We start from the raw sequence: 21,117 nt of genomic DNA, 5'->3' as shown, positions 1-21,117 counted from the left end.
ATTTGCCATGGGACCGTCTCCTTCCTGTCACTAGGGCTCCCCCTTCCTCCTCTCCTTTGGTCTGCCTACAACCCCATGCCCTAATTCTCCTCCTATTTTTCTCTCTGTTTCCTCTTGGTTCTCTTGCTGGATCCTGTTTTTCCCTCCCTATAATGGTTGATATTCTGGAATACTCATTGCTTAGTCCTTCCTTCACTTCTGTCATGGCCATCTCTGTCCCTGTACCCAATCCAGGGCCATCTTGTCTGTGCTACTTTGTGCCCGGTGCTGTGTAAAAGCAGAGAACACAGAGGTGAGAGTAAGGTACCATCCCTGATCCCACTGCACATACCAGATCTAGAGGTAGAGACAGATCAAGAAGTAAGAAAATGCAATAAAGTGTTGGTGGTTCCATGTTCATGGGAGAGTGGACAAAATCAGTTCTACATGATGGGAAAGAGCAGACAGGAAGTGCCCCATTGAGGTGCTTACCATCTTGCCTGATAATAAGAAATGAAAAATTGTCAGGATTAACACATGGATTTCTAGGGGAAAGTGTGTGTGTGTGTGTGTGTGGACTATGCACATGTGCCCAGAAGTACAGAGTAGTAAAGGATACATGTGGAGGGAACCAGAGTCCATGCTAAAAGAAAACCTTATTTTAGGTAGTGCTTTAAATGAAAGTTACCAGAAGACTGCTTGGAAGAAGCTGACTTTGTTCTACCTGCTGATAAGTCATCTGAATCATTTTCTTTTCTTTTTTGTGGAAATACATAACATTAAGTATTTTTTTCTAGAAAATTAAATCTTTTATTTAAGGTATACAAACTTCATTCATTTCATATATAAAAATTTAGAAATGTAGTGAATATTCCTACACTACCCTCCCTTCCACCTGCACTTCTACCCTTCTTCCTCTTCCCTCTCCTATTCCTATTCTTATTTTATTTTTTATTTTTGACAGGCAGAGTAGATAGTGAGAGAGAGAGAGAGACTAGACAAAGGTCTTCCTTCTGTTGGTTCACCCCACAAATGGCCACTACAGCTGGCGCTGCGCTCATCTGAAGCCAGGAGCCAGGTGCTTATCCTGGTCTCCCATGTGGGTGCAGGGCCCAAGGACTTGGGCCATCCTCCACTGCCTTCCCGGGCCACAGCAGAGAGCTGGACTGGAAGAGGAGCAACCGGGACAGAATCCGGTGCCCCGACTGGGACTAGAACCTGGTGTGCCAGTGCCGCAGGTGGAGGATTAACCTATTGAGCCGTGGCACTGGCCTCCCATTCTTATTTTTTACTAAGATCTATTTTCAATTAACTCTATAATAAAAGATCAACTCTACACTAAGTAGAGAATTCAACAAACAATAAGAAAAAAAAAACTCTTCCTCAACAATTGAGACAAGGGCTGTTGAAAGTCATTGCATGTCAAAGTGTCCATTTCACTTCTATAGATTACTTTTTAGGTGCTCTATTAGTTACCACAAATCAGGGAGAGCATATGGTATTTGCCTTTTTGGGACTGACTTATTTTACTAAGTATAATGTTTTCCAGTTTCACCCATTTCGTTGCAAATGACAGTATTCCACAGTGTACATATCTCAGAATTTCTTTATCTAGTCTTCAGTTGATGGACATATGGGTTGATTCTATATCTTAGCTATTGTGAATTGAGCTGCAATAAACATGGGGGTACAAATAACACTTTCACATGCTGATTTCGTTTCCTTTGGGTAAATTACCAGGAGTGAGATGGCTGGGTCATATGGTAGGTCTATATTCAGATTTCTGAAGTATATTCATACTGTCTTCCACAGTGGCTGTACCAGTTTACATTCACACCACGAGTGGGTTAGGGTACCTTTTTCCCCACCTCATAACCAGAATTTGTTATTTATTGATTTCTGTATGAAAGCCATTCTAATGCTGGTGAGGTGAAACCCCATTGTGGTTTTGATTTGCATTTCCCTGATGGCTAGTGATCCTGAGCATTTTTTCATGTATCTGTTGGCCATTTGGAGTTTCTCTTTTGAAAAATGCCTGTTCAAGTCCTTTGCCCATTTCTTAGCAGGATTGTTTGTTTTGTTGTTGTTGAGTTTCTTGAGCTCTTTTTATATTCTGGTTTTTAATCCTTTATTGGTTGCATAGTTTGCAAATAATTTCTCCCATTCTGTCAGTTGCCTCTTCACTTTGCTGAGTGTTTCTTTTGCAGTCCAGAAGCTTATCAATTTGATGTAATCCCATCTGTCAATCTTGACCTTGCTTCTGGGGTCTTTTCTAAGAAGTCTTTGCCTATGCCAGTATCTTGCAGGATTTCCCCAATGTTCTCCAATAATTCGATGGTACTGGGTCATAGATTTAGGCATTTGATCCATTTTGAGCGGATTTTTGTGTAAGATATAACATAAGGATCTTGATCATACGTCTGCATGTGGAGATCCAGTTTTCCCAGCACCATTTATTGAAGAGACTGTCCTTATTCCAGAGACTGATTTTAGCTCCTTTGTCAAAGATAAGTTAGTTGTAGATGGGTGGATTGATTTCTGGAGTTTCTATTCTGTTCCATTGGTCCACTCATCATTTTTTTTTCTCCCAGTACCAGGCTTTTTTGATTATAACTGCTTTATAGTATCTTTTTTTAAACTTTTATTTAATAAATATAAATTTCCAAAGTACAATTTTTGGATTATAGTGGCTCCCCCACCCCCCATAACCACTCTCCTGCCTGCAACCATCCCATCTCCCACTCCCTCTCCCATCTCATTCTTCATCAAGATTCATTTTCAATTATCTTTATTATAGTGTGTCTTGAAATCTGGTATTTTGATGCGTCTGGCTTTGTTTTTGTTGTATGAGATTGCTTTAGCTATTCAGGGTCTCTTGTGTTTCCATATGAATTTCAGTATCATTTTTTCTAGATCTGAGAAGAATGTCCTTGGTATTTTGATTGAATATTGAATCTATAAATTGCTTTTTGTAGTATTGACATTTTGATCATATTGATTCTTTTTTAAAAAAAGATTTATTTATTTATTTATTTGAAAGTCAAAGTAACACACAGAGAGAAGGAGAGGCAAAGAGAGAGAGAGGTCTTCCATCCATTGGTTCACTCCCCAGTTGGCCACAATGGCCAGAGATGCACTGATCCATAGTCAGGAGCCAAGAGCTTCTTCCAGGTCTCCCAAGCAGGTGCAAGGGCTCAAGGACTTGGGCCATCTTCTACTGCTTTCCTAGGCCACAGCAGAGAGCTGGATAGGAAGTGGAGCAACCGGGGTGTGAACCGGCACCCATATAGGATGCTGGCACTGCAGGCGGCGGCTTTACCTGCTACGCCACAGTGCCGGCCCCCTGATACTGATTCTTCCAATCCATGAACATAGAAGATTTTTCCATTTTTAAAAAAGATTTATTTATTTATTTATTTGAGAGGTAGAGTTACAGACAGTGAGAAGGAGAGACAGACAGAAAGTTCTTCCATCTGTTGGTTCACTACCCAAATGGCTGCAACAGCCAGAGCTGAGCTGACTCGAAGTCAGGAGCCAGGAGCTTCTTTCAGGTCTCCTTCATGGGTACAGGGGCCCAAGCTCGTGGGCCATCTTCTGCTGCTTTCCCAGGCCATAGCAGAGAGCTGGATCAGAAGTGGAACAACCGGGACTAGAAGCAGCGCCTATATGGGATGTTGGTACCTCAGGTGGAGGATTAACCTCCTGTGCCACGGAGCTAGCCCCAGATTTTTTGATCGTTTTGTATCTTCTTCTTTTTCTTTCTTTAATGTTTTGTAATTTTCATTGTAGAGATCTTTGACTTACTTGGTTAAATTTATTCCAAGGTATTAACTGTTTTGCAGCTTTTGTGAATGGCATTGATTTCAGAAGTTCTTTCGTGGTCTACAAAGACTACAACAGGTCTTGAAGCAGGAGCAGGTTTTAAGAGTGAGAAGAGAGGTTTTCTTCTACAAACTCCATAAGTGGCATAATTTCACTGCCAGCCCTTCATGTTTTCGATAGTGTACTGAGGCGTGTGGACTTCTCTATCCAACATGTAGTTTTACTTTTGCACTTGTGTCTATGTCTCCCCTCAACTTGTGGCTAGAGCACAAAGCCACCAAGGCAAGCACATGCACATGCAGACTGCTTTGCTTTTGGATATGGGTGGAGTAAGTCCCCAAAGATTCTCGTGTGGAGCCTTCATCCTCAGTGTAGTGATGTTTATTTAGGTGATGGGACCTTTAAGAGGTAAGGCACAGTGGAAGGTCATTACTGGTCCCTTCCCATCTCTGTCTGGTGCTTGTGCCTTCATGTGATCGCTCTCCTCTCACACCTGTTCCTGCCATGACACCATCAGCCATGGTGTGACAGAGTCAAGGAGCTCTTCACCAGAGCTGGCACCATGCTGTTTGGTCTTCAGCCTGAAAAACTGTGAGTGAAATCAACTATGTTTCTTTATGAGTTACTGAGCCTCAGGTATTTAATTATAGTAACAGCAAACAGACCAATACACTGACACAATTCCATTAGGTAGCAATTGGTCTTTATCTCCTTGGTACTTACCAGGCACTCCTATCAGGTCTTCCTGAAAGTCTCATCATCATCTTCCAGTCCCATAGTTCACATACCTTGGTTTGGATGTGGGTTTCATTGTCTGTTGTCCCACTTGTGCTCTGCTTTTTGTTTTACCGTATGGCTCCTGACAAATGGCAATATTATGGTCCTTGTAGTTTAAGTCTTTGTGTTCTGGGATCTCTCCACTTCCCACATTGCCTTGCCCCCTCTCAGCTGAGGCCTCAGACTGCAGGGTTGTTTCTAAGGAGAAGGAAGTGTCTGGAAGATACGTGCTGCTTTTTATAAGGTGTTTTTTGTTATGCATACTGACATGAGTAATGTCCTCCCAAATTTCATGTCCATCAGAACCTGAGATAATGGCCTTATTTTGGGGATTTGAGGTGAGTATGTTTAAGGTATTGCTGTACTCTTGTGTTCATTGTAGTATTATTCACACTAGCCATGATACGGAATCAACAGATAAAGACAATGTAATATATTTATGTGTGACCTGTCTTAATTGATGAATTAAGTATGTGTCCAATGGAATGCTATTTAACCTTTAAAAAGATGGAAATTTTGATATTTACAGCAGTGTGGATGAACCTGTGGACATAATGCTAAGTGAAACAGGCCAGCATAGAAAGACAACTAAATACCACATGATCTCACACGAGAATGTAGAATTTAAAACAATGAAATTCAGAGAGGTAGAAAGTAGAATGGTGGTTCCCAGAGGCTAGGGGTGGGGGACTGGGGACATGTTTCAAATGTGCTTATCACAAAACATGGTAAGTATTCAAGGAATCATATGACAAATCAACTGATTGAATCATTCCACATTGTATGCAAGTAACATCACATTGTATCTCATAAATATTATACAATTATAATTTATCAATTTATAATAAAAAAAGGAATGTGATTTTATTTGGAAATAGAGTTTTTAATATGTGATTAAGATAAGTCATATAAATCAAAGTCGCCCCTAATCCAATGATTGTCTTTATAAAAGAGAAAACAGAGACATGTGCACTGCTGGTAACCCCACTGGATACTAAGAATATGCAAGAAGGGGTGTTAGAGCTGTCAAAGAGATAATAGTTTTGCCACCTTTTAATTTTGGATGTCTGTCTTCTTTTATTTCAATATTTATTTTATTTATTTAAAAGGTAGAGTTACAGAGAGAGAGAGAGAGAGACAGAGAGTGAGAGAGAGAGAGACTGAGAGCGAGTGAGGAAGAAATCTTCCATCTGCTAGTTCATTCCCCTAATGGCCGCAATAGCCAGGGTTGGGCCAGGCTGAAACCAGGAGCCAGGAGCTTCATCCAGGTTTCCCACATGGGTGGCAGGGGCCCAAGCACTTGGGCCATCTTCAGGTCCTTTCCCGGGGAGCTGTATTGAAAGTAGAGAAGCTGAACCTCAAACTGGTGCCCATATGGGATGCCAGCACTGCAGGTGGTGGCTGAACTTGCTGTACCACAACAACGGCCCTGGACATCTGTCTTCTAGAACTGCAAAAAGATGAATTTGGCTTTTTAAGACTCCTAATTTAGGTTAAGTTGTTAAGGCAGCCCCAGGGAAGCAATACACCATTGTTCTTGTTTGGTTTTGCTCTAGTAAATGATGATGTACCCTAGATAACTCACAGTCCTTCCTAGCCCTGGCACCTGCACAGGTACTCCAGCCCCCGAGATTTTGCAAACTGGGAGGATGGCAAACTCCTGTGCAGTAGTCTTCGCCCAAGTCCCCAACCCAAACACTCGTTCTCTGTTGGCTGTGCTTCCTTGTGGTGGCTGGGCTGTCTTTGTTGTGCTCTGGAGCATCTCCTATCAGACATCAGCAAAGGGGAGATGATACAGAGATCTTAGGTCTCTTGATGTGGGGCTGTGGGTGGGAAAGGTCAGATGGGGATTATCTCTGCCAGTCTCGATTTCTGGGGTTCCATGGAGGTGGTCTGTGAAATGGTCAAAAAGGTCATAATAAATGGCCTCATCCTACAATCTTTATTATTCTCACAGGTCCACTTTCCTCTGTTGTTCTCCACCGAGCCCACCCCTCTCAACTACGTACCCAGCTTCCCAAGGACAGAATTGGATCATTGCTGTTACAGCACCAGTAGTTAACACTTAGGGGGTGTCATGTAGTCCATTTAGTGAGCTACACAAGTGACTCCATTAACCCTTACAACAACCACATAAAGTAGGTAATGTTATCCTCTTTTTACAGATGAAGACATCAAGGCTCCAAGAGGTTAAGTGACTTATCCAAAATAACATAGCTAGCAGGTGGCAGAGGTAGAATTTGAACTTAGATATACTACAGAGGGTACTCTTAAATGCCCTAAATATACCTACTACCCTTGTATCTCAACAAGTATGATGAATTCCAGTTCACCAGACATTCCATTGAGTTACAGAAAACATTTCCAACACAAGACTATTTTTAATCTAATAAATGACAACTTCATGTAGTTCAGACTAACATATGCCAAACATACTGGGCTAAACTCTGTAGGTAATAAGCACAAAATGCCTACGATCCTTGTAATTCATCTTTTTTCCCCCTTAGGTACCATAGTTACCATCTTCACACATTAGGTATAATTCAATGAGAATTAGTTTTGGAATAAGACAGATTTCAATACAAATCTGGGCTCTTCTATTTACTGAGCAAATACTTTTATTTTTTATTTTTATTTTTTTCCAGGCAGAGTTAGTGAGAGAGACAGAGAGACACTTATAGACAGTGAGAGAGAGAGACTAGACAAAGGTCTTCCTTCTGTTGGTTCACCCCACAAATGGCAGCTACAGCTGGTGCTGCGCCAATCTGAAGCCAGGAGCCAGATGCTTCTCCTGGTCTCCCATGGGGTGCAGGGCCCAAGCACTTGGGCCATCCTCCACTGCCTTCCCGGGCCACAGCAGAGAGCTGGCCTGGAAGAGGAGCAACCGGGACAGAATCCGGCGCCCCGACTGGGACTAGAACCCCGGGGTGCCGGCACCGCAAGGCGGAGGATTAGCCTAGTGAGCCGTGGCGCCCAGCGAGCAAATGCTTTTATATATAAGTTATTTCTCTTCTTTGAACTTCTGTTCATTTATCTGTAAAATGGGGGGGAGGGAGAGGTATTAATTCTTATATTCCTAGGTGGTTTTAAGGATAAAACAATGAATTCCAACATGCCTGGAACATCAGTAAATATTCTAGATAGGAAAGAAGATACACTGGACCCAATATCCAGTAATTTACAGTCAAGAGGAGGAAGTTGAGCCACTCATAAATAATTCTTACACAGTGGAAAACAATAAGCTCTAAAATAGCCGTGGCCAGCTGGCTGTCCAGAGGGTGGCTCAACAGAAACGAAATTTGTGTTTTTTGCTTATTTGAGAGAAAGTTCCAGCTGTTTTTGGTGTGTACATAGATAAATCCAGGAAGAATTAATGGGAGTGTTAGTGGAGGCTGAGTGGCCTCTTCATTCCATAAACGTTGTTTTCTGAGTGATTGAGCCAAAGCCCCCCCCAGCTCTTGGTGTGATGAGTAGACTAAGGGGCTCAGGGTTTTCTGTGACATTCCAAACAGAGACATACTGGTAAAATTAGGGTAACCCCGGAATTCAGTGAACACAGTGACAGAGACAGGGCCAGAGAGCCAGAGGAGAGGAACTAGCATGATTTTCTGGGGGTCTTTGACTTTTTTCTTGTCAATATATTAAGTAAAAACTACTCTAAAGTAAGATTTGCTTTCAAAACCATCCTCTGAAAACAGCCAGCAGCTTTTTACATTATATACTCAACTGTTTTATTTTGAACAAGAGTCTTTTTGGGGGAGGAGATGGAGTATTAGCTGAGATGACCTAGTTTTAGGTACGTATGAATCATCTGGCAAAACAAGATGGCAGGAGAGAGGTTAAGCTAAATTTTACCAATTAGTCCTGGGAGGAATGACTTCCCAATAATGTGTCTTCCATCTTGTTTCAAGCAAGCCCTTTAAATCTCACTTGACTGAGTGATATAGAATGTGGAGATATATACCAAAGATGGAGAATATAAAGACCATGCACCGTATCATTGTCATCACTTTCCATGGCAAATGACCACACACTGATTACAAAACACTTTATACTGTAATACACTGAGTGACTTAAAGCAACACAATCTATAATCCACAGCTCTGGAGGTTTGAAGACTGAAGACGTTAAAATCCACGTGTAGGCTGGTCTGTGCCTCCACGAATGAATACATCTGCAGGCTTCTAGAGACCGCCCTCATTCCTTGACTGACGGCATCCTCCTCCATCCTCAGAGCAAGCTGGGCCCCTTTCATAAAGCATCACTCTGACCTACCCCTGTACCCCCCTCTTCTACGTGCAAGAACCCTTGTGATTACGTTGGGTGCACCTGGATAATCTAGGCTCCTGTGTTGATTTAATGAAGGTTGGTTAGCAAACTTAATTCTCCCTCATACTTTAATTCCCCTTCGCCATGCGAACTAACCTATTCATAGGTTCTGGAGATTCGCACAGGGTCATCTTTGAAGGGGGGGCTTATTATTTTCCCTCCTACGTGTTCCTATGGGACTGAAAAAACACACAGGAAACAAAAAAACTCTCTCCTAACATGGAGTGCATGATGCTGTAAAGAACTGTATGTCAAGCAGCACACGCTATCAGTAAAGATTATCTTTTGGAAAATTCTTTTAGCTGATGCAAAAGTCGTTTATTAGAAGCTGACCTTGTGCATCAAGAAATGGAAAAGTTTGACTTAAGTTGTTGCCTAAATAGGAGACTGGAAAAAATGTACTTTTCAAAAGTGGGTAAGTAATATCCTAAATATTTAAAACTGACATGTAACTATTTCTGCTACGTACTTAAGGCTATGTTTTGAGTAGGCCAACTATTTTTTTTAGATATTTTTATTGGAAAGCGTGATCCTGTGATATTGGGGTCATTTTATATTTGAGCATCTATGAAAAACATTTCTTTATTATAAAATTAGTGTATGCTCAAAATAAAAATTCAAAGGGTCAGGAGGGTAGATGGTAAAGAAATAGCTTTCATTTTATATCTTGAACCCATTTTCCTTCCCACCATCCAGAAATAGCCACTATTAATAGTTTCCTATGCATTCTTCTGGAATTGCTCTCGGCCTATACAACTGCATGATTTAGGATCTGATTATCCCTGTCATCAGCCTTCCCCAGCTCTCTCAGCTCCAGCCACACTGCCTTTTTTTTCGTTCTTCCAAAACATCTACATTGTTCCCCAAAGGCCCAGGACCTTGGCACTTTGTTCCTCTACCTGCCCCCACATCTTTGTATGACCAGCTGGTTTTGGTTTTTTGTTTGTTTGTTTTGTTTTTTGGTCTTCATGAGGTCTGTGCAAAATCCATACCTCAGTGAGGCTTCCCCACACTCATGCATTCTCTGTAACTCAGTGATGTGTGTTGGTCAGCTCAGACTGCCATAGGATTAACACACCATAGACTGGGTGGCTTAATCAATAAGAATTTATTTTTCTCACAATTCTAGAGGCTAGGAAATACAAGATGAAGATGCTGGTTGATTTGGTTCCCTGGATGTCAGGTAGCCAGCTTCTTGCTGCACCCTTGTGTGGAGGAGAGAGAATGAGTTCTGTGGTGTCTTTTCTTATAAGGACACTAATTTCCATCCTGAGGGCCCTGCCCTCATGACCTCATCTAAATCTAATTGTTTTCCAAAGTCTCATCTTCATATACCATCACATTAGGGTTGGACTTCAACATAAGAATTTTAGGGGACACAATTCTGTCTGTTGCACTGCTCCAATTTCCATAATCTTGTTTCTAGCAGAAGGTAGCACCTCTCTGCTTGTTCTTGCCTGCACCCCGCCATTAGGACATAAGCCACATCAGAGAGTTGCTTGTTGGTCTTTCTCACACCCCCCTCTTATAGCCCCTGTGAATTGTCCCACAATAGCACTAGCCCTCACGAAAACTAGTGATTGATTTTGCTGACAAGTTTGCCAAAAACACCATCTCACAATCTGTTAACTGCTTGTGGACTGTGCCATGCTTTCTACAAAACCAAATGGGAAGAATTATGGCAGGATGATTACTTATTGAGAGCACCTGATGTGGGAAGCACTCATCTGCTATGGTCAGAACATTAGTTTGGATAGTGAATGTTCCCCAAAGGCTTGTGTGCTCAAGGCTTGGTCCCCAAAGTCTCGTGGTATGAAATCAAGAAGATGGAAACTTAATCCAACTATGGTATCTGAAGGTGGGGCCTTCTGGAAATGATTGGATTGCATTAGATCATTAGAGCAGAGCCCCCATGATTAAATCCTGTGGCTTCCTAAGAGATCACACAGTCATGGACATCAGCACACTCACTCTTGCCATGTGATTTCTGTACTGCCTCAGTACTCTGCCAGCAAGAACACCATCACTGGATGCCAAAACACGCTGGCACCTACCCAAACTTGGACTGTGAACCTCCAGAACCATGAGCCAAGATAAACCCCTTTCCTTCAGAAGTAGCTTTCTCAGGTATTTTGTTAGAGTAACCAAGAGCTGTACACCATCATTGCTCCCTAGAGCTGGGATGTTCAACTTTATAAAAAGATACTTGCATGGTTGATGCCTCACACTGCTTACCTGGTAGATCACGTGAAAATGAATGTTGAGGATCATTCCCTGGGTGCTAGTCTGTACATTCCATCAGAGGCTAATTGATATGCTGAAGTTTTCATCACCAGTGAGAGAGAAGGAACGTGTTAGAATCCAGGTTCTGGCCGGCCCCGTGGCTCACTAAGTTAATCCTCCGCCTTGCGGTGCCGGCACACCGGGTTCTAGTCCCGGTTGGGGCGCCGGATTCTGTCCCGGTTGCCCCTCTTCCAGTCCAGCTCTCTGCTATGGCCCGGGAGTGCAGTGGAGGATGGCCCAAGTGCTTGGGCCCTGCACCCCATGGGAGACCAGGAGAAGCACCTGGCTCCTGGCTTCGGATCAGCGCGGTGCGCTGGCCGCAGAGCGCCAGCCGCGGCGGCCATTGGAGGGTGAACCAACGGCAAAGGAAGACCTTTCTCTCTGTCTCTCTCTCTCTCACTGTCCACTCTGCCTGTCAAAAAAAAAAAAAAAAAAAAAGGAATCCAGGTTCTTGGACCTTGACCAGAGAGCATTCCCATTACAGCCCCACTGTCCCTGCTCCTTTTAGCTGAATGGCTGACAACAAGCCAGCCTCTGTTCAGGTGGGGTCCCCTGCGTGTTGGTGTGAAAGGCCATCCCTTCCCAGCAAAGGGAAATGGGACAGAAAATAGTCCCAAGTGCACCCCCCAGTGTGGGGTATGTGAGTTGCTAGGTGGTGGCAGGACTAAATTATGGGCCCTTGACCACAGCTGTAAAGATTTTGTTGCCTTACATAGCTGTGATCATGAGGGTATGGCAAGAAAAACTGAACCTAAGGAGTAGGAAAGAATTGGGGTGGAGAGAACAAGCAGCATTGGCTCAGCTTTTGTAAAGTTCCTTGGGAATCCAAGAAGACTCACTGGAATTGTCAAACACAGCATGGGGCCCTCACTCACAAGGTCTGCCTCCAAAAATTTGCATCATTTCTGTTGAAAGCACAGACACACACAACTAATGTACCCACTAGAGAACAGACTTAAAAAAAATTGCAAGTAGGGGCGCCGGATTCTTTCCCGGTTGCCCCTCTTCCAGGCCAGCTCTCTGCTGTGGCCCGGGAAGGCAGTGGAGGATGGCCCAAGTGCTTGGGCCCTGCACCCCATGGGAGACCAGGATAAGCACCTGGCTCCTGGCTTCGGATCAGCGTGATGTGCCAGCCACAGCAGCCATTGGAGGGTGAACCAACGGCAAAAGGAAGACCTTTCTCTCTGTCTCTCTCTCTCACTGTCCACTCTGCCTGTCAAAAAAAAAAAAAATTTGCAAGTAAGCCCAAGGTGAGCAGGCTGTACCGAGTATCACTTTGTTTTCAGGAGGGTAAGGCCCACAATCAAGCCAAAGACATCTTCCTCGTGGCCATTCTTCTTACCTGAAATGTGCGGTGAGACAAGACTCTAATGTGGCTTTCATTCCAGGCTTGGGTCATTCCTCTCAACTTTGGGTGGCCCAACCAGAATGGCTTTAGATAAAGGAGGATTGAGCTTTGAGAAGCCTCTAACACCATTTGCAATCATGAACACTCATGTGAAATCCCTGAGGCCTCTGGCCCATTCCATGGTGGGGACACCAGCAAAGTTGGACACATTCCAAGCCTGGAAAGAGCTTGCCTCTGAGGTCACACTCCCCTTCCTGCCTTCCTCAGTGTTCAGGAAAGCTGAGCCAGACCAGAGCAATGCTCCCTGTGGCTGGTGCCATTGAGAGAATTTCTGAACCCCTATTTAGTGCTGAATGCACCCCACACCCATCAGCTTTTCACCAAGGACTTCCATGGCCACCCCACTGTGCACACAGATATGCAGAAAAGGTGGTAACAGAGGCGGAGGGGTAGAGAAGGAAGTTGAAAGGAAACCGAGTGGGGTTAGGCCTGGGGCTCAAGAATGCACAGCATGAGCTGCTTAGTACACTGCATGTATGACTGGCTCCATGCTTTCACTCTTCTGTGTACCCACACTCCGTGCCATGTGACTTAGTAACTCCCCCACCAGAGCAGATCCTCATTCCTGGCTCTGACTTTGAGCGCATTACTAGCTTTGGCCAATAGAATGAGACAACAGTGACTGTCCCCATGCTACGTGTCGAACTCAGGAGCCTTGCATGATTCTTCTTGTGTTCTTGTGTCTGGGTTGTTGTCATGAGAAGAGAATTCCTTTCTAGCCTATTGGTCGCAGAAGGAGGAGAGACACGTGGGTAGAGCTTAAATCTGTTCAGACATCCTAACAAGTCAGAGTTCTCTGAACAAATTCAGATAGCAGTACAGCAACCCAAATGAGCCAACTAGATCAGCAGCTCCAGACTCCTGAAAGAAAAAAAATAAATGATTTTAGTTTGAGGCCAGTGATTTTTGGAGGAGGCTTGTTACACACAAATAGTTAACTGATGCACCTACCTAGCAGCCACAAACACTTTCTTCCTTATTTCGGAATACTGGTTTTTGTTAATGATGACGATGTACCACCATTGGTTAAAGCCGATCCAGTCTTTTTGGTTACTGTGTGCATGTACTCTCCTAGATTTTCACACAGCTACAGGGAACAATGGGACCTAGCTCTGCCAAGGGGACAAGAAGGAAATCTTATTTCTGAGGAAGATTTTTCTCCCTGATAAGACAAAGCCCTCTTCTGCTCATCCCTCCCTCCCTCCCTCCCTCCCTTCCTTTCTTCCTTCCTTTCTTTCTTTCTTTCTTTCTTTCTTTCTTTCTTTCTTTCTTAAAAGAAGACCTACTTATTTATTTGAAAGTCAGAGTTACACAGAGAGAGAAGGAGAGGCAGAGAGAGAGGTCTTCCATCTGCTAGTTCATTCTCCAATTTGCAGCAATGGCTGGAGCTGCACTGATCTGAAGCCAGGAGCCAGGAGCTTCCTCCAGGTCTCCCACATGGGTACAAAGGCCCAAGGACTTGGCCATCTTCTACTGCTTTCCCAGGCCATAGCAGAGAGCAGGATGGGAAGAGGAACAGCTTGGACTTGAACCGTCACCCGTATAGGATGCCGGCACTGCAGGCGGCAGCTTTACCCACTACACCACAACGCCGGCCCTCATCCCTTTCTTTTGTGCTTGGCACTGGTGTGACTACATGAAGCCTGGTACTGTGGAAGCCATTTGTTATCACTGAGATCAGAGATTCAAGGTTGGGACCCCCACACACTGGGGATGCCATACAGAAGGATGAGAAAAGCCTGGGTTCCTGATTGCATTTGTGGAAGTTGTCATAATCCAGATGGAGTTGCGTGTGCCAACCTCAACACAAAATGAATAAATAAAGCCAGGAGGTTATGAAGAAAGAGTTCTTATGCATTCTATCTGATAATAACTATAACAAAAGGATTTTGGCAGAACTACATTACACAGAGGCCACCACAGCCCTATGAAAGAAATATTTCCACAAGAACATCTGCCCAGTAACCTTCTGCTCAGCCTTGAACGGATGTCACCCTGGTAGTTAATCATTCTGGCCGAAGATAATTTTCTCAAAATATCTGATGTAACCCTCCTCATTTTTTGCCTTTAAAAACTTCTCTTTGTCTCAGCCTCATTGAAAACACCCATGGTTTACAGGGTGTGCGTATTCCCATTAAAACGCTGTGCTCTTCCCAAATAAATATCATTATTCTTTGGAGAATCTCTCTGTTTTTATTTATGTTGGCACCAGTGACTGCATCCTGACTTTGACAACTATCATATTTCTTTCATACATGGTTGAGCCTTGGAACAAACCCTGGAACTAGCCACCTGTGGCCTCTCACCAAATAAAGCATGATTGCCTTTATGTTTGAACTACTATCTTTTAGATTTTCTGTTATGGCAGCCAAAAGCATTCTTGGTAGCAAGAGATACAATGAAGGTGGACAGGAGTGTGGGTGATAAATGAGGGCATGTGCATGGCACAGTGAAAAGAATATTGTACTGAAAATTAGGAGACATTTTCCTAATTAGTGGTATAAACTTGAGTAATTCATTCTCTTCCCCAGGCTACAATTTCCTCTTCTCAAAGAAGAAGGTATTTATGATCATCTGTAAAATTTTTGCAGTTCTTTTGAAAAGGGATTTATTTATTTGAGAGAAGCGGAGAGGAGGGAAGAAAGGAGGAAGGGAGAGAGGGAGAGAGGGAGAGGGAGGGGGGAGAAGGAGTGGGAGAGGGAGGGGAGAGAGGGAGAGGAAGAGGGAGAGGGAGAGGGAAAGGGAGAGGGAGGGAGAGAGGGAGGGGAGAGAGGGACAAGGAGAGGGAGAGGGAGAGGGAGAGGGAGAGGGAGAGGGAGAGGGAGAGGGAGAGGGAGAGGGAGAGGGAGAGGGAGAGGGAGAGGGAGAGGGAGAGGGAGAGGGAGAGGGAGAGGGAGAGGGAGGGAGAGAGTACACGGGACAGATCCCATGTACTGGTTCACTTCCCAAATGTCTTCAACGGCCAAGATTGGTCAAGGCTGGTAGCCAGGAGCCCAGAACTTAATCCAGGTCTCCCATGTGGGTGGCAGGAACCTAAGTCCTTGAGCCATCACTTGCTGCCTCCCAGAGTCCGCATTAGTAGGAACCTGGAGTCAAGACAAAGCAGTGGGAGTTATACCCAAGTACGCCCATGTGGGATGCAGGCATTATAACTGCCAGGCTAAACGGCTGCTCCATGTTCTTGAAGTTCTGTCACTGATTCTGAACATAGGGGAAAGGCTCTGAGGACCGCAGATGGGCAAACATTCACAGAGGGGTTGGGAGACATATTAATTATGTTCACAGGAAAAATCGAGAACAGTTGTTCTCTAGCAAATGCTTAGCTCTGGGCTTGCGAATAATGAGTTTCTTTTTCACTTCTGAGTCTGTGTCTCCTGTCTTACCTGCTCTGGGGGAATTCATGAGAATGCTCATTAGATGCCTCATTTATAAAAAGCAGTTTGCATGCAAGAAGCAAACGCGTGCTTTTCAGGAGCAGGTGTTGCGGGATGGAGAGAAACATGCTGGTTAATGTGTTGTCATCCAAAGCACAGAAATTTCTGGTGTCCTGGGCAGGGTTGACACCATTCTGGGGAGAGAACTAAAGGGACACATCTGAATAAATTAGTCCATTTATTCAGTGTCTGCTTCTTTGGAGGAGAGCATTGGCAGGATTCCAGAGAAGCAGCGGCAGGGAAGAAAATCATGCTATTTTCTATTGTAGCCAACAGCGCTTTCCCACCCAGGCTGTGCAAAATGGACTTGCTTAGCTTGGCAGCTGCTGCCAGCTGCCGCCATCTCCCTCTGCTCCTCTGGACGCTCATCCCTTGGCTAAGTCGGATGTCTTTAAAAAAATTCTGCTGTTCTCTTCACCACAATGCTATCCATTAATGGGGTTTTTTTTCTTCCTCTTTCCTCCTATCTTCTTTTTTTTTTTTTAAAGATTAATTTATTTGAAAGGCAGAGTTACACACATACACACACACAACAGAAAGAGAGAGAGAGAGAGAAAGAGAGAGAGAGAGGAGAAACAGAGAGAGAGAGGGAGACTGAGAGAGATCTTCCATCCTCTGGTTCACTCCCCAAATGGCTGCGATGGCTGGAACTGGGCTGGTCTAAAGGCAGGAGCCAGGACTTCTTCCAGAACTCCCACTTGGGTGCAGGGGCCCAAGCTCTAGGGCCATCTTCCACTGCTTTCCCAGGCGTATTAGCAGGGAGCTTGATCAGAAGTGGAGCAGCCAGGACCAAACCAGTGCCATAGGCTGCAACTTTACCTGCTATACCACAGCACTGGTCCCTGGCTCCTCCTTCCTCCTTTTTTTGCTATGATGTAAACATCTTATTTGACCTTTGTGTTTGCATGTCCCTAAGACCTATGAAGAATTCTGGGGGTCCCTGTGATCTAATGCAATCAGACAGGAGTGTTTTACCAGCTGTTCAGAAAGAAGTTAAAGCTATGGTTCTGCTAGTATTCTGAAGCAAAATTTTCGGCTCTCTAAATATGTTGGATAAACATGTAACTTGGGAAGATAGATAAATTCCAGAGTAGGGTGAGGGCAGGGCAGGGAGAGCATGTGAACTCATAAAACGCATTCATTAATTCAGTTGGCCTCCGTGTCCATAGATTCAACCAAATGCAGGCTGAAAATACTTGGAAAAAATTATACGTGTACTGAACATACATGGATTTTTTATCTTGTCATTATTCCATAAACAGTACAGTAAAACAGCTATTTGAATTGCATTAGGTATTGTAAGATTACCTACAGATTGTTCAAAGTATGTGCAAGGCTGTGTTTTGTGATAAGAAAACACTGCACCATTGTTTATAATGAATATGAGTTTACACAGACGTTGGCATCCACAGGGGGTCCTGGAATAAATTCTTCATGAATACTGAAAGAGAGAGATGACCACATACACAATTTACATTGATTAAAGGTAGCTATAAAATTCCAAACACCAAGCTAAAAGCTGTCACGGGAGATACATCATGAAGTGCACGTATTTGTTGTGCATGGCACTTTCTCAGGAGGATCAGCAAGCTGGAACTGTAATGGACAATTTCTGCTTGGAGCCACAGTTGCCCTAGTAGGCATCCACATTGAATGCTGTGTCTCGTCTAATGGGTTCTGACTGGCTCTGGTGGACAGAGACAACAAACCCTTTTTGGCTACAGGCACAGACCCCCTTCCTGACTGGATTTGTTTAGATGAGGTAAAGGCTCTTGTGTTCCTTGTGCTCTATGTAGAATGCTACTGATCAAACCTTAATTACTGAGATCCATTTTTCCTAGATTAAAAATTCCTGCAGCAGGCGCTGTGGCGTAGTGAGCTAAGCCTCCTTCTATGCACCTGCATCCCATGTGGGCACCAGTTCTAGTCCTGGCTGCTCCTCTTCCAATCCAGCTCTCTGCTGTGGCCTGGGAAAGCAGTGGAAGGTGGCTCAAGTGCTTAGACCCCTGCACCCACGTGGGAGACCTGGAAGAAGCTCCTGGTTCCTGGCTTTGGTAAGGTCCAGCTCTGGCCGGTGAGGCCATTTGGGGAGTGAACCAGCAGATGGAAGACATTTCTGTCTGTCTCACCCTCTCTATAACTCTACCTCTCAAATTAAAAACAAACAAACAAACAAACAAAACCAGATTCCTTATTTGGGGCCAACATTTGTGGTGCAGAGGGTTAAGTCAACACTTGTGATGCTAGCGTCACATATGGAGTACCTATATAAGTCCTGGCTGCTCTGCTTCTGATCCAGCTTCCTGCTAATGGCCTGGGAAGATAGTGAAAGATGGCCCAAGTACTTGGGACCCTGTCAGGAGGGAAACCAGGATGGAGTTGGCTGCCAACTTTATCCTGGTTCAGATCTGGTTACTGAGGTCATTTGGGGAGTGAACCAGTGGATAGAAGATCTCCCTCCCTCTCTCTCTCTCTCTCTCTCTCTCTCTGCCTTTCAGATAAATAAGTACATCTTAAAAAAAAAAGATGTACTTATTTATTTGAAAATCAGAATTACAAATAGAGAGAAAGAGAAGCAGAGAGAGGTCTTCTATCCTCTGGTTCACTTCCCAATTGGCCGCAGCAGCCAGAGCTGCGCCAATCTGAAGCCAGGAGCCAGGAGCTTCTTCCAGGTCTCCCACTCAGGTGCAGGGGCCCAAGGACTTGGGCCATCTTCTGCTGCTTTCCCAGGCCATGGCAGAGAGCTGGATCAGAAGTGGAGCAGCCATGATTCAAGCCAGTGCCCATAAGGGATGCTGGCACTGCAGGCGGCAGCTTTAGCTGCTACACCACAGCACGGGCCCCATAAGTAAATCTTAAAATATTGCCATGACTTTCCCTCCTTAAATGGCTATGCAGTGAATTTCAGTGTTTCTGTGCCTGGCAAGTTAATCAACTTGGCTTTGTGGATTTGATTTGTTATTAATTTATAGCTCTGATGATCTATGTTTTATTTTTCAGAATATGAGCTGTAGGGGAGCTAACTAACCTTCAACATCTGACTCTGACAACAGCACAAAAAGTTCTGAACATTAAGAAAATTAAAAAAAAACAAAACACAAACTTTCCTATCCCCCAACCCAAATCAAAAAACCAAACCAGTAACAGCAGTAGCAGCAACAACACAGCAGTAAGAATCTCATTCGTAGCTGGGAAACAAGACCCAGAGTAACTCCTGGCTTGGATCATTTCTAAGGAGGAATTGGTTTCCACTGGACTAATCCAATTTCAGTGGTGATCTAAATTTGAGCGCTGCTTCTAGGTGTCAGTGTGGCCTGTTGTTTGGTTTGCCATTCAAAGTCTGACTGATAAAGAACTAAGGCCATAATTGTAACAAAAATCACTCTCCTGTTACTTCTTAACCATTCCCTAGGTATGCTGCAAAATCTGGCTGGTCTAGGCAGGAGTTCTGCATGTTTGACTCTTGCGCTAGAATTTCCCAGAATTCTTCCAGAACTTTTGTTCATTTTTTCCCTGTGATATTAGAAAGGAAGTCAGGAGATTTTTCAGATCTAAGTCACGCACAACTCCGGAACTTTGGGAATGAGCCGAGTCTTGCACCTCACTCCTCAGTGGAAGAGACATCCGGCACCCTGTCCCATGAGCACACTTTCCTCCTCCTACACTGAGATGCTGTTAGAGTTTGTTTTCTCCCTCATGGCAAATTACTAATGTTCTTCATATCTGTGAAGTGAATAAATTGAAAATGAGGTAGAATCTATTCGACGTGCTCCTCGCAGTAGCCTTAAAACATTACAACCCAATCTTGCCTCGGCCTATGCTAGCTCTGACTTTAAGATATTGGAATCCATAATACATAGGGCGAGGTGCGCAGTGAGTCCTGAATAAGACAGGACAGTGTCTCTAATAGTAACCTTCCCTCTTATTGTCATTTCCAAGTAATGTTCACTCAGTGCTGCCATCCAGGGCTTTATCTCAGGCATCTACATACTGGTCTTTCAATACATTCCCTCTATGCTCTACAGGTCAAGGTCAGCCATCTACCCCCAACCCCGCAAACATTTGTTAATCAGCATAAAACATACGTGTGAGAAGAATTCCTGGGTAATTTGAGAGATAAGCTAGGACAAAGGCTCCACCCTGGAACAACGGTGTAGGGCATATTTCTGGGCTGCAGACAGTAGAAGGGTGGGAGCAGATCAAAGGAAGGGTGATACATTATGATTATTTCTCAGACTTTAATCAATTAAAATTTATATGAAAGAGAGAGAGAGAGAGAGAGATTCCATTTGCTGATTTACTACCCAAGCACCCACGGTGGCCAAGGATGGACCAAGACCAAAAGTAGGAGCAGGGAACTCAATCCAGGTCTCCCACTTGTGTGGCTGGGACCCAATTACCTGAGCCATCATGGCTACCTTTCAGCGTCTTCATTAGCAGGCAGCTGGAGTCAGAACTGCAGGTGGCTATGGAACTCAGGCCCTCTGATGTGGGGCGTGAGCGTCTTAACCAGGGCCTTAACCACTAAGCTGGAATCTTTCCATAAACATTGTTTCTCAGAGGACGCCCAACATATCACTTGCTGCATGACAAACCAGTCTAAAACTTAGGAGCTCAACACTGGCATATTTTATTATCTGTCGGGGTTCTAAGGGTAGGAAATCTGGGTGGTTCTATTAGTCTGGGCTCACTCGTGACTGTTGTCATCTGACAGTTTGGGGTTGGGGTCTAAGATGGTCCCACACATTAGAAGCTCAGCTAGCTGAGCTGAGCTGTCTCTCTTTTCTTTGATACAGTCTCTTAATCTTTCAAAAGTCTGGGAAGAATTTTGTTTTCTGTTTTTTTGTTTGTTTGTTTGTTTGTCTTTCACAGCATGGTCATCTCAGGGGCTTAAGGCCCAGGCTATGGAATTTGTGTAATACCACTTCTGCTTCATTCTGTTGGTCCAATGGATCCCAAGGCCCTCTATTAAAGGGTGGAGAAATAAACTTTACCTCATAATGAAAGGACCAAAGGGACACAGACATGGGAATACCTGATTCCCTGGGGACCTTTGTTGTAACAATCTGTGTAACAGAATTGGGG

Source organism: Lepus europaeus, chromosome 6 (assembly GCF_033115175.1).
Source record: "Lepus europaeus isolate LE1 chromosome 6, mLepTim1.pri, whole genome shotgun sequence".
NCBI classification, from domain to species: Eukaryota; Metazoa; Chordata; class Mammalia; order Lagomorpha; family Leporidae; genus Lepus; species Lepus europaeus.
The sequence above is the reverse complement of the archived record's forward strand: the minus strand, read 5'-3'. Positions refer to the sequence as shown.